Here is a 15,479-nt window from a genome sequence, read left to right as displayed (position 1 = left end):
GCGGATAACGATCCTTAACCGTTATAGCGTTAAGACCTCGATAATCGATACAGGGGCGCAGGGTCCCATCCTTCTTTCCCACAAAGAAGAATCCCGCCCCAGCTGGGGAGGTCGAGGGTCGGATGAACCCCTGATCGAGCGCCCCCCTGACATACTCCTCCATGGCGATCCTCTCCGGTCCCGACAGGGAGAAGAGGCGCCCCCTAGGAGGAGAAGTGCCAGGAAGCAGATTGATGGCGCAATCAAAAGGTCTGTGTGGGGGTAAGTCCCGCGCCCGGGACTTACTAAATACCTCCTGTAGGTCATGGTACACAGGGGGCACCTGGGTCAGATCAGGGGCCGCCTCTAAGGACGCTGTTGGGGCCGATGACAAGCTTGCTGGCAACAGGCAAGCATCTTGGCACCTAGTACCCCACGCAAAGATTGACCCGGTCTGCCAGTCGATCTGGGGGTTGTGCTTCTTAAGCCATGAGTGCCCCAGTACCACTAAAAGCTGGGGAACCTGGGTCACTAAAAAGGTGACCCGTTCCTCATGACTCCCCAAACGCATCGTGAGAGGACACGTTTGATGCGTGATTGGACTCCCGGCCACCGCCCGGTCGTCCACGGCGTGAACCGCAATGGGGACCCGTAATGGCCGAAGCTCAATCCCCCACCTGTGTACCAGGTTGTGGTCAATAAAGTTTTCCACCGCGCCTGAATCAACACAGACTTTGAGATCAGTGGACCCGGACTCCCAGCGTAGCGATGCGCTGAGAAATAGGCCTTGCCCAGGGATGGCGGAGTGGCACGCCCTCGACTCCCTACCACGAGAGCGGCCTACTCGTTTAACCGAGGGCGAGCTCTCGTGGAGGGGCCGGATGGATGTTGGGCGCCCTCCCGGGTTGACCCAAGTTGCATGGGCTCCGGGCCCTGATCTCCCGAAACGGCCCGGGGCGGACCTTGAGGCCGGAAAAAGGGTTGGTGGGACCCTCGCTCCCGGACGCGTTGTCGGAGTCGGGTGTCAATTGAGGTTGCTAGGAGATAGAAGGCTTTGAGAGATGTGGGAAGATCTCGAGCAGCCAGCTCGTCTTTAATTCTTTCTCCTAGCCCGCGGTGGAAAATGGCGACTAATGCTCCCTCGTCCCATCCGCACTCAGCCGCCAGAGTGCGGAACTCGATGACGTATTCGGCGACTGAGCGTCCGGTGGGGTGAAAGAAGGTATCCTTCAGGGCCTCCCTGAAGGCGGCCTCGGAAGCGCACTCAGGGGCGCCCTGCTCCCAAAGAGCTGTCGCCCATTCTAGGGCCTTGCCGGTTAGCAGGGATGTTATAAAGGCCACCTTGGAGCGCTCCGAAGGGAAGCGGGAGGGCTGGAGCTCGAACGTGAGGGAGCACTGTAGGAGGAAGCCTCGACATTTCTTCGCCTCCCCTGAAAAACGTTCGGGGGGCGGAATGGAGGTTTCCACTCCTACAGGGGGAGCCGGAGGGGGTAAAGAAACGGGAGGGGGGCCGGGGGGCGCCGGGCTGGCCACCAGGTTTGACAGCAGCTGGGCGATCTCAGCAACCTGCTGCGTCAGCTCAGTGAGGGCCTGCTCGTGCCTCCCCAAAGCGACCCCCTGATGCCGGAGGGCATCGGCCATGGGCGGAATCTCTGCTGGGTCCATGGTGGTCGCACCGTACTGTTACGTGTATGCAGAGAGAGAGGACCCAAGATGCAGAGAATTAAAAAATAAAAGATTTTATTTGACAAAAGGTACAAAAGGTAAACCGAAACGAACAGAGAACAAAGGGCAATAAACCAAAAACAATCCGGGGATCCAGAATAAAGCCGAAATCGTCTTGGCTAACTGAAAGATAAACAGAGAAAACAAAAACACACAAAACGGAAAACGCGAGTCGCGAACCCTGGTCGCTCACTCGCGGGAGCCGCGCCGACACAGCTCGCTACAGCGAGGCTTAGAGGAGGCGGGGACTCAGGCGTCTATGAAGGGGCGCCGTGCGTGAACGCGCTCGGGAAAAACCACCGAGACTTGGCAAAAGGGCAAGAACGAAAGACGGGCTAGCAGGGAGCCCGAACGGCACTGTCACCAGCGTAAGGCTGGGAAGCGGCCGGTAACAAGAGTAATAGAGAAAAATAGCGGAGCCCGGTATCGAACCTGGGTCGCTCCGGGGAGAGCGCGGCTCGCTAGGCGGGAGCCGATAACGCTACTGAATACCCCGGGGAGTAGATAGCGCTCAAAGCGCTGCTGGGCGAGTGCTGCGGCGCTAGCACTTAGCCGGCAGCTAACCGGCTGACAAAGAGAGGACGCTGGTTAAATGAACAGCAGCGCGAGGGCTGCACGACAGTCGCACCTGACTGAAAATGCTAGGTCTAGTTACCTCGGCCTTACGACCTATCCATCCTGCCACCATACGGCGCCAGGAGAACCACCTAAGCTATAAAAAGAAAGAGGCTGGTGCGAGGCAGCCATGAACCAGGTAAGAGAACAAACGGTGCGACGCCGGTAAGCGGGCGACGCCCACTTATATAGTGAGCGCGCAGGTGCCGGTCATTCGCACTAATCAGCGGGCTTCTCTATTAGAAGCCACGCTGCTCTTTGTTCTGTAAGATCTGCGACGCTGAGAACAGGTGGTAAGTCCATCAGACGCCGCAGACCCCCTAACAGTCATTATGTGTCTATTAAGCAGTGAAACAACTTGACTGTATTCAAGAAAATTCAAGTGTCAAAAATTCATTCATTTATTCATTGTTTGTTTTACCACTGCTTTATCCTGGTCAGTGTTGTGGTGGCTTTTTTTCTCATAAATGGTTATAAGGAAAAATAGGACTCTGGCATTAGAGTTATGCTATTAAAAATCGGCAAATTTCATATTCACTGCGCAATTTATTAGGTGAGGTACAGTATAGTTTTGCAGGTATTACACATAGTTTATTTTAATTGTGTTAGAGGTCATGGTAATATTGTTGGTATTGTGTAGTTGCTTAGTGTTTTTGGACAGGGACTCGTCCAATGCAGTGAATCTGAGTGTGCCACCCCAGTGAATCTGTCACTTTTAAATAACCTCCATGACCCCATGTGTCCTCCCCCGAGACCTTGACTTTAAAGCCACTCGATTTACGCCAATCTTGTTCTGTGTACAACACAAACCAGCAAAGTGCATGTGGCTTTCTGTAAATAAAGATTAAATTGTGTGTGTGTGTGTGTGTTTGTGTGTGTTTTGGGGGGTGGTTGGTGGGACCTCTTAGAAACCCCCAAATGGCTCACAGGGTAGCCTTTCTGATTAAAACTACAGAACCCATGGTCCAATATTTTGGTTTGTGACTTTTACTATTTTCTCTTTAAAGCCCATAATTTTTTATTATAACATTTTTTTATATACCAGACAACCAGATTTGTGGGAATTTGTACAAGGTTAATTTAATGCAACACAACTTGCTTATCTTTGCACCTCAACATCAGTGTTTAGGCCAGTACAGTGTTACTGGTAGTGTTGGTGCCTTATAGTGTCAGGGACCCACTTTAGTGTGGGTTGTCCTGCAATGAATTGGCACTCTGTACAGGCTATTCCTGCCTTTTGCCCATTGTTTCCTGGTGGAACCGGACCCACTATAAGCCTAACCAGAATAAAGATGTGGTTAAAAAATGAAAAATGTGGTGTACTTCAAAACTAAACAGCTTTACAAAGATTGTTGGACAATATTTTATTGGATTATTACAACCCTAAATCAGAAACTGTTGGGACAGTATGGAAAATGCAAATAAAATAAAAATGCAGTGTTCCTTACATTTACTTTTTTTTGGAAAAAATGGGCGCTGTGTGCTCCGGACCAAAGATGAAAAGGGCCATCCAGACTGTTGTCAGCAACAAGTCCAAAAGCCAGGGTCTGTCATGGTATGGGGCTGTGTCAGTGCCCTTGGCAAAGGTCATTTACACTTCTGTGATGCAGCATTAATGCAGAAAAGTACATTGAGATCTTAGAGCAACATATGCTGCCTTCAAGACGTCATCTTTTCCAGGGACGTCCATGCATTTTTTAAGACAATGCAAAACCACATGCTGCACACATTACAAAGGCATGGCTGCGGAAGAAAAGGGTACAGGTACTGGACTGGCCTGTCTGCAGTCCTGACCTGTCCCCAACAGAAAATTTTGAAACAAAAAATGTGACAACAATGACGACCCCGTACTGTGGCACATCTTAAAACGTGTTTGCAGGAAGAATGAGACAAAATAAAAGCTGAAACACTAAATCACTTGGAATCCTCTGTGCCAAAATGTCTTTTATGTGGTGAAAAGGAATAGCAACATTACAAAGTGGTAAATGCTTTACTGTCCCAACTTTTTTTGGAATGTGTTGCAGGCCTGAAATGCAGGAATGGATGTTTATTAATAAAAGAAATTAAGTTGAGCAGACAAAACATGAAATATCTCAGGTTCATCCTGTCTGCAATCAAATAAAAGTCAAAGTAAATGTAAGAAACTCTGTTTTTTGTATTATTTGCTTTTTACATGCCTTCCCGACTTTTACTGATTTGGGGTTGGGGTCCATAGTGCTTATAAATAAAAAAAATCAAGACAAGTACAATTTATGAAACCAGTTCTTCTAAACTGTACTAATTAATCAAAACTCTACTATTTAACCTATTCCTGGGAAGATACATTCTAATTTAAGTCTTGATACAGAACATTTTAAAAGGCAAATCATACATTTGTGCAACTTAAACAGAAATATGAAATTGGTATATGTCTACATTAGAACCTTAAATACTCTTTGTTGTGTTGCAAACACATCTGCTACTTATCACTGATTGACTGGCTCTGATTACAAACAACAACAAAAGACTGGATAACTTTCTTTGTTGTCAGGGTCAAGGTTTTGTTTTGGTATACTAGGTGGTTGCTACAGTGTTGTACAAAGGTTTCTATGGCAACCGATGTGGTTGCTGGTGTAACTAGCTGATTGCCATCGTACAGCAGATGGTTAAGGTGTTAGGGTGTTGTTTAGCAGTTGCAGTTTGTATTTCAGGTGTTGTTGAAATAGAGGTGTGATGGTTTCCAAGGTTGCTACAGTATTCCAGGTGGTTGCTAGTTTTATCCTCATTGTTTGAGTCACACATGGCTAATAAATACAATGTTTAATTCAGTAAATATGTCTAAAGTGTCATTTTCCGACCAGTTAGGATTATGTTTTGATGTTTGATTAAAAAAAAAAAAAACATTTACTTTATTCACTATTCATCCAAATTGGGATTTAATGCAAGAACTTGAAGGTCCTTGTCCAGGGGCCTTACAGTGGCAACTTGGAGTGGTGCGGCTTGAACTATACATTATGTACACATATTTTTTACTTTTACTCACTCACCCACTCACTCACTTTCTTAACCACTTATCCAATCAGGGTCACAGGGGGTGCTGGAGCCTATCTCAGCTTTTCAATGGGTGCAAGGCACACAGTAACACCCTGGACGGGGCGCCAGTCCATCGCAGGGCAGACACACATGCACACACACACACTCATACAAATACCCATTCACCTACAGGGCAATTCAGTGTCTCCAGTTAACCTGACTGCATGCTTTTGGACTGTGGGAGGAAACCGGAGCTCCCGGGGGAAACCCACGCAGACACGGGGAGAACGAGCAAACTTTGCACAGAAAGGACCTATACCGCCCCACCTGGGGATCGAACCCAGGACCTTCTTGCTGTGAGGCAATAGTGCTACCCACTTAGCCACTTACTAATAGATAGTAAAAAAAGTCATATTTTTTGTTATAGTTACACAAGAGGACCAGTTGATTCTTAGTCACATAGAACTACAATTACACAAATGTAAACATGGTGAAGGTGTTTTGTTCAGCTGAACTCTCAAAATACCAATGCTTTGTAGACAAAGATAAAACACTTAGCAAGTGTTTGGTTCCAGTGGACAGTAAAGCTGCTCTTACTAGTAATCTGGAGTATTTGCTTTTTATTTTGGTAAAAATACATTTAAAAGCAATACTCACCTACAGGCATCATGATTAAAAACTGGTTGATAACCAAAAAAACAAGAACAGACATGCATGGTCACAAATTTGCCTGTTAAGGGCCATTAGGAAGGTGCTAAAAGTTCAAGTGCTGTCAGCAGCACTGGGACCCACAGTATATTGAAAATAAGTATGTGGAGCAGCTTGTTCTCCATTTTAATTGTAAAACAGATAAGCGCTAAACACTCCTCAAGAATAAATGACTTGTGAGTAATTACTATCTATTACCTCGCTTCCCCAGGGAGCTGTTTACGTGAGCCAGATGGCCACCAAAATGGGATTTAGGGAGAAAATTGACAACATTATTCACCAAGGCGTTATCAATTACCTGGCTATCAATTTTACAGTAATCAAGTTGAATATGAGAAGGGTTTCTAGGAGTTGCCATAATTTAAAGCTTGTCAAGGCTCTGGACATTTGGGTGTCATTGTCATTGAGATTTATAAGGTGGTTTTGGGTGACCCTCCTCTTTCGTTGGAACAGGGAAGGCACTAGTAGAGGGTGACGAGAGGACTTACATGGACCATAAAGAACAAAGGCAATAGCTTTTATGTGTTTTGTACATGCATTATTTGCATGGCCAGCTTCAGCAAGGTGAAATGGAGCCATTGTTTCCTGGTCCTAAGAGCGCCAATTACCAAAATGCATCGCTAAGAAGTGACATTAGGCAGCACTTTGGTGCTTCCATTATAGAAGCATAATGAACCCAGTCAAATCAAGTGTGACTTCTATTTTCCTGATTGTCAGGTGTTTTATTTGTGTTTTATGTAATATTTCCGTATTGTAATGATGATTGTGTGGATAAGCACTAACCCACAGATTAAGGGCTAGAGCTTATCATTACCCACTTTCATAATGTCCCAGCACAATTTCAGTTGAAGCTACTATAGCCCTGAGATGCTAACAGTGCCTAAATGCTGTCAGGCTTCACTGACCAAATTTGCCTTTTTTGTAATGGCACAGTTACTAATGACATCAGAGTGAGATGCCATTAAATTGGATGTGTATTCTGCATTTAAACTAGCATGAAAATATTTTTGTATGTTTGCCATTCTCAAATGACACAGTCTACAAAATGTATAATAATAATAATAATAATAAAAGAAGAACAATAAAGTGTCACAATATTCTACTTTTATACCAGCCTTTGACTACCTCGGTATGTGTAGGGTTAAAGTTTTTCAGGACAACTAATTGTAACTACATCTTCTGTTTTACCCTGAGGTGGTTCTGATGGAAACCTGTTCACCCCCTCGAGGTTAAAGACTGCTGGTCGAGACTGCTTTGCCAACAATGCTGCTTCTACTAGATGTGATGGAAACCTGTCGTGTTTGCACCAAAAATGTCCAGAACTTACAACTGACTTTTTCACAGACTGGACTAAATAATGAAGAACTCCTCTCAAGGTTTCTTCCTGTAATTTTAGGGGAGTTTTTCCTTGCCACTGTCGCCCTCAGGTTCCTCAATAGGGGTTTCTGGTGTGTTGGTCCTGGATTCTGTAAAGTTGCTTTGAGACAAATGTCCATTGTAAAAAGCGCTATATAAATAAATTTGACTTGACTTGACTAATTTCTCATTGAGGAAACAATGAGCACAAAACAGGAATACCCTGTACAGAGTGCCAATTATTCGCAGGACAACCCACACTCAGGTGTGTCCCTGACACTTCAAGGCATCAACACTACTTGTCGTAACAAATGTACTGGCCTAGTATATGACAGTATGACAGTATTTTTATTTTTTTCCCGCCACCACCCCCCTCTTTGGGGGACCAATTAAACTTTATTAGTGTTAATTTGAAGTACTAAAGTGTGGTCCTTATGCAGAGGGAAGATGTAATAAGTAATAATTACATGTAATAAGGAAACAATAATATAAGCAAAATAATGAACAAACAGAAAAAGGGGGGTGAGAGCGCAAGTAAAAGAGGAGACAGAATGAGCAGACAGCAGGGAGAAGAAAAGTAATAGTAATAATAAATAAAGAGAGGAAAGAAAAATATATATAAATGTCTTGTCTTATCTCTCTCTCTGTGTGTGTGTGTGTGTGTGTGCGCGTGTATGTATGTATGTGTGCGTGTGTGTGTGTATAGGAACATTCAGGTGGAGGTGATATATATATATATATATATACAGTGTATCACAAAAGTGAGTACACCCCTCACATTTCTGCAGATATTTAAGTATATCTTTTTATGGGACAACACTGACAAAATGACACTTTGACACAATGAAAAGTAGTCTGTGTGCAGCTTATATAACAGTGTAAATTTATTCTTCCCTCAAAATAACTCAATATACAGCCATTAATGTCTAAACCACCGGCAACAAAAGTGAGTACACCCCTAAGAGACTACACCCCTAAATGTCCAAATTGAGCACTGCTTGTCATTTTCCCTCCAAAATGTCATGTGATTTGTTAGTGTTACTAGGTCTCAGGTGTGCATAGGGAGCAGGTGTGTTCAATTTAGTAGTACAGCTCTCACACTCTCTCATACTGGTCACTGAAAGTTCCAACATGGCACCTCATGGCAAAGAACTCTCTGAGGATCTTAAAAGATGAATTGTTGCGCTACATGAAGATGGCCAAGGCTACAAGAAGATTGCCAACACCCTGAAACTGAGCTGCAGCACAGTGGCCAAGATCATCCAGCGTTTTAAAAGAGCAGGGTCCACTCAGAACAGACCTCGCGTTGGTCGTCCAAAGAAGCTGAGTGCACGTGCTCAGCGTCACATCCAACTGCTGTCTTTGAAAGATAGGCGCAGGAGTGCTGTCAGCATTGCTGCAGAGATTGAAAAGGTGGGGGGTCAGCCTGTCAGTGCTCAGACCATACGCCGCACACTACATCAAATTGGTCTGCATGGCTGTCACCCCAGAAGGAAGCCTCTTCTGAAGTCTCTACACAAGAAAGCCCGCAAACAGTTTGCTGAAGACATGTCAACAAAGGACATGGATTACTGGAACCATGTCCTATGGTCTGATGAGACCAAGATTAATTTGTTTGGTTCAGATGGTCTCAAGCATGTGTGGCGGCAATCAGGTGAGGAGTACAAAGATAAGTGTGTCATGCCTACAGTCAAGCATGGTGGTGGGAATGCCATGGTCTGGGGCTGCATGAGTGCAGCAGGTGTTGAGGAGTTACATTTCATTGAGGGACACATGAACTCCAATATGTACTGTGAAATACTGAAGCAGAGCATGATCCCCTCCCTCCGGAAACTGGGTCACAGGGCAGTGTTCCAGCATGATAATGACCCCAAACACACCTCTAAGACGACCACTGCTTTATTGAAGAGGCTGAGCGTAAAGGTGATGGACTGGCCAAGCATGTCTCCAGACCTAAACCCAATAGAACATCTTTGGGGCATCCTCAAGCGGAAGGTGGAGGAGCGCAAAGTCTTGAATATCCGCCAGCTCCGTGATGTCGTCATGGAGGAGTGGAAAAGCATTCCAGTGGTCTAGTTCAGATAAGAACCTATAAATTTTAGATAAGATTTTGTCTGAGGAGGAGATATTGAGGAATTCAGACATTGGTGGAGTAAGTTCTAGAGTTGTTTTATCCTTAATTTTGAGTTTAATATTGATCTAAGTTGGAGAAATTCCAGAAACTGGTTACTCTCAATGCCATATTCCTGTGTTAGATGCTCGAATGTTGCTAGGTTGTTGTTCTGTAGAATGTGATGCAAGTGTGTAATACTTTTTTATTTCCATTTGTGTAATTTCAATGTTTTGTTAGTGGCAGGGTAGTCAGGGTTGTGCCATACGGGTGAGTGTTTAGTGGGTGCAAGTATAGTTTTTGTGTTCTTGTGCAGTTTCCACCAAGCTATTAGAGTTGATACAATTATTGGGTTTTTAAAACAGGATTGGCGTTTTAGTGTTGTACTAATAAATGGTAGGTCTGCAATTTGTATTTTATTACTTGATGTTTGTTCCACTTCTCTCCATATTTCATCTGTCTGATTCGGTTTTACCCATTTAATTATGTACTGTAATTGATTTGCGGCAAAGTATAGTTGGAAATCAGGCACTTCGAGGCCTCCCCGAGTTCTATGTTTTTGTAATTGTCACAGTGGGGCTAAGGCTGAGACCAAGACAAGACAAAAGGGGTGGACACACACGCAGAGATGTGAACACAAACTGAGATTTATTAATAAAAGACAAAACTAGAACATACAATGCTAAACAAAACTAAACACAGCTAAATAAACATAAACTAGAAACAGGACTATGGACGTGACTATGGACGTGACTATGGACATGAGCTAGAAACATGACTATGAACAAGAGCAATAAACCTGACTATGAACGTGACTATGAACATGAGCTAGAAACATAACTATGAACATGACTATGAACATGACTATGAACATGAGCTAGAAACCTGACTAAAAGCAATGACTAAACCTGAGCTAGAAACATGGAAACAAGGAAACATGGAAACATGGAAACATAAAAAACCAAACAGAGTCATGAAAAGAAGTCGAACAAAACAAGGCCGAACAGACATCAAACCAAAGTCAAAGAACGCCAAACAAAAGTCCAATAGTTCCCACAAAACCTGTTCCTCAGCTCTCCTTATAACTGCTCCCAAATTAGGAGCAGCTGGGGCTGATTAGCTGAGGGAACCAATCAAAATTGAGGTATGGTAGGAGAGTGAGTGTGCACACGGAGAGGGGGGCGTGGCACACGGGAGCTCAGTCATGACAGTAATGTAGTTAATTTGATTCTAGGTGGTTTGTTTTTTCAGTAGAATTTGAAGATGATTGAGTCTAAGGTTTTTAGGGGGTGGTTGAATAGGAATCATTGAGAAGAGGTAGTTTACTTTTGGTAATATTGACATTTTGATAGTGGATATTCTGCCGATGAGGGATAGTGGGAGTTTCATCCATCGTTGGACATCCTTGTTTATAGTTGTGAGTAACGGATTAAGATTAAGTGTGTGTAGCTCAGACAGCTTGGTGGAAATTTTAATGCCCAGGTATGTGATGTGTTTAGTGCACATTGGGATAGGGAGGGCCTGAGTTGCTATATCCGCTAAATTCATGTTAAATGGTAGAACGGTTTAGACCATTTAATCGAGTAATCTGAGACTTTAGAAAATTTTTCAATGATTTGTATTGTTTGTGGAATTGATGAGAGTGGGTTCTGTAGAAACAGTAAAATGTCATCTGCGTACAGGCTGATTTTGTGTTCTATAGTATGAGTCGGGATACCGTTGATATTTGGGCTTTGTCGTATAGCTGCAGCTAGTGGTTCTATAAAAATTGAGAATAGGAGTGGAGAGAGGGGGCATCCTTGCCTAGTACCTCTGTGCAGTGTGAAATTCTGTGATATTAGTCCGTTAGTATTGACTGTGGCTCTGGGTGAAGTGTAAAGAGTTTTAATCCAGTCTATAAATGATTCTCCGAACCCTAGTTTATGTAATGTAGTAAATAGAAATTTCCGATTGACTTTATCGAAGGTTTTCTCTGCATCTAAAGTAACTATTGCAATTTCTAACTTATGGAGTGTTGTGTGATATATCAAATTGAGTAGTCTGCACATGTTGGTATTTGAGTGCCTTCCTTTGATAAAGCCGGTCTGATCCGGGTGTATGAGGGATGGAATGATTGTTTCCAATCTGATAGCCAAGGCTTTACTTACAAGCTTTGTATCTGTGTTAATGAGTGATAGTGGGCAGTAACTGGAGGGTAAGGTAGGATCTTTATTGGGTTTAAGATGGAGTGAGATTGTAGCCATATTCATTTCTGTTGGTAATCTCTTGTTGTGTTTTATTTCAACTAATACTCTACTGAATATTGGAGCGAATAATGTCCAGAAGTGCTTGTAAAATTCAGCAGGAAAGCCATCAGGTCCTGGTGCTTTATTATTAGGCATTTGGTGGAGAGCGTTATGGAGTTCTTCTGATGTTATTGGTTTTTCTAATATGCTTTTTTGTTCTTCGGTTAAATTTGGAAGGTTTATATTATCAAGAAAGGTGTGGATATCTACCGGGTCTGGATCATGTTCTATTGAGTAGATATTTTTATAGAATTTCCTAAATACTTGATTTATTTCTTCTGGTGTTTGCGTGATCATTCCCATCTCATCTTTGGTTGCCGGGATTGTTGTTTTTTCTTTGTTATGTTTTATTTGGTTTGCTAAAAATTTTCCAGTTATGTTGTTGTGTTCAAAATGTTCATGTCTTAGTCGTTGTATTAGAAATTGAGTCTTCTTATTTGTGAATTCATTATATTGTGATTTACATTCACTTAGCTCCTTTTTAGTTTTTTAGTATGACAGTATGTTGATGCCTGAATATGGGGCTGCTGGACATTCCATTTTGCATCTGTGTAGAGTTATAGTGAATGGCATTATTGCTTGTGTGAGATCCTTTTTGTACTTTCTTGAAGTAGTTTATGAAAGATCATACCACTTTCATGGTACTGCATTAATTTGTTCCTGGTACTTTGTTTTCCTATTTTTTTCTTCTGCTGAAAATGAGTGAGCACATTAATCTAATGCTTCAGTAGCCTTGTATTTGTATTAATGTGAATGTATGAATAGGAGTGCAGTCTCTCTCCTGGGAAATGAGAATTAAAATCTCACTAATGATAATAAATGATAATATTAATGAGTTGTCCAAACATAACAAATACAGTGAATTAAAAGACACAGTCTGAAATTTTGGGGAAATAGCTTATCTTTCTCCAAGACTGTAAAACATTTAGATTAGAAACACTAGAAACACTAAAAAAATTTTTATCTGAAAGTGCCCAACAGTGGCTGCAGGAGGGCTGGGATCTACAAGCCCAAATCAGAAAAGTTTGGGACAGCATGGAAAATGCAAATAATAAAACAAAACACAGTTTCTTACATTTACTTTGACTTTTATTTGATTACAGACAGTGTGAACCTGAAATATTTCATGTCTTGTCTGGTCAACTTCATTTCATTTATTAATAAACATCCATTCCTGCATTTCAGGCCTGCAACGGGACAGTAAAGCATTTACCACTTTGTAATGTTGCCATTCCTTTTCACCACACTTAAAAGATGTTTTGGCACCGAAGTGATTTAGTGTTTCAGCTTTTATTTTATTTTGTCTCCTTCAAACACTTCTTAAGATGTGCAACAGTACGGGGTCGTCGTTGTCGCGTTTTTTGTTTCAAAATTCTCCACACATTCTCTATAGGGGACAGATCAGGACTGCAGGCAGGTCAGTCCAGTACCCGTACCCTCTTCTTTCGCAGCCATGCCTTTGTGATGTGTGCAGCATGTGGTTTTGCATTGTCTTGTTGAAAAATGCATGGAAGTCCCTGGAAAAGATGACGTCTTGAAGGCAGCATATGTTGCTCTACGATCTCAATGTACTTTTCTGCATTAATGCTGCCATCACAGAAGTGTAAATGACCTTTGCCAAGGGCACTGACTCAGCCCCATACCATGACAGACCCTGGCTTTTGGACTTGTTGCTGATAACAGTCTGGATGGTCCTTTGCCTCTTTCGTCTGGAGCACACGGCGTCTATTTTTTCCAAAAAAGACCTGGAATGGAGGTATGTTAACAAATGAAATGAAGTTGAGCAGACAAAACATGATATATCTTGAGTCCAAACTGTCTGCAATCAAATAAAAGTCAAAGTAAATGTAAGGAACACTGCATTTTGATTTTACTAGCATTTTCCTTACAGTCCCAACTTTTTCTGATTTGGGGTTGTAAATCTAACCCTTAAGAATGATGGCCCAAAGTCCTAACCACTGAGCTACCACTGCCAAGGCAAATGATCCCATCACAGTAAACAACTGTATATAAATGTACAGTATTGTAATGGTTCATTCGATCTGACAAAAAAACTTTATTTCACTTCTGTTCTGTACTTGTTCTAATTGTACATTAGTTCATACATTTTCTTTTACAAATTTACCGACTAACACTGCAATTTACTTTGCCTGTTTGGTGACAAAATGTCACATTTTACAGTAAAAGTAGACTACTGGGCTTTCAAACTTTGGATTAATTTTCCCTAGTGTTACGGGATAGGGGGTGGTGGACCCAAGAGCAGAGCTTCTGGTTTATTTACTTTAGGTTAAACTGTGAGCGTGAACTAATAACAAAGAAAACATCATATGAGGTGTGGAGATGAACAGACAACGATTGTGTGCTTTCACAGTTATGAGTCCTTGAAGCCAGATTCGAACCGGCAACCCACCAAACCAAGGAGCAGTGCTTTACCACTGCTCTACAGGTGGAGTGGAAAAAGCACTCCAAAAGGTGGTAGTAAAAAAGGCGGGAACAGCAAACAAAGAGACGCTGAATATGGCATACTCAAACAAAGGAAGACAATAGTAAGCAGATAAAGTCCAACACAAAACTATCCTCAGTCTTGGGGCTGAAAACATTTAACTCCTTTAACTAAAATGTTTGTGTTCTCAGAAGTTAATAAACTTTAAAGACAGTGAGCTGAGCCCTTTAAGTTCAGCTCACACTTTTTACCCATGGTTTCTTTCTGAGATAGATCTCAGTTAATCTGTCTGCTGAGGTTTGTAACCTTTGATATTATTTTTATTTTATTTTGTAAAATTTTTTTTGTTTGTTTCAGCTTTACGTTATTTACTCTCTTTTCTTTTACTTGTTTGTTGTAGTTTTCTTTTTTCTTTTTTCTTTTCCTCTTTTCTTTTCTTTTCTTTTTCTCTTTTCTTTTCTTTTCACCTTTTTGCTAGTTACCATACCGTCTGCCCCTCTACAAAGGTGCAGCACTGAGCTATGGTTTGGGTGAGCTTTTTATGCAGAGCCCAGCAGGTGTGTCTGATCAGCCATGATCAGCAGTAATCAGTGCTGGGGCTTCTGGGAAATGGAGTTCTGAGAGCTGCTCCCAGTTGCTTTCTTACTGCGCAGCCCAGGCCCCCTACTGGTGACCGGCAGCGTGGACCGACCCCTTACAACTAGTTCTGGAAACGTTGAGTTTTAGATATCCTTAAATAATTTAGACATGCTTAATAGACCCCTGTTGGTTCTGTCCATTTGGAGATAGTTGTCCTGACAGTTTCTGCATTTTGAAGGAATATGTTACTACTCACATTTTATGTACATATTATATTTTTGTGTTTGTCTCTGTGTGTGTGTTGTGCTGGTATGAGTGGATAAGACAAAGCAGCGCTGATGGAGTTTTTAAACACCTCAATGTCACTGCTGGACTGAGAATAGTCCACCAACCAAAAATATCCAGCACACAGTGCCCTGTGAGCAGCGTCCTGCGACCACTGATGAAGGTCTAGAAGATGACCAACTCAAACAGCAGCAATAGATGAGCGATCGTCTCTGACTTTACATCTACAAGGTGGACCAATTAGGTAGGAGGGTCTAATAGAGTGGACAGTGAGTGGACACTGTATTTAAAAACTCCAGCAGCACTGCTGTGTCTGATCCACTCATACTAGCACAACACACACTAACACACAACCACCATGTCATTGTCACTGCAGTGCTGA

The sequence above is a fragment of the Trichomycterus rosablanca genome, chromosome 10 (assembly GCF_030014385.1).
Source record: "Trichomycterus rosablanca isolate fTriRos1 chromosome 10, fTriRos1.hap1, whole genome shotgun sequence".
Classification (NCBI taxonomy): Eukaryota; Metazoa; Chordata; class Actinopteri; order Siluriformes; family Trichomycteridae; genus Trichomycterus; species Trichomycterus rosablanca.
This window is presented reverse-complemented; position numbering follows the sequence as displayed.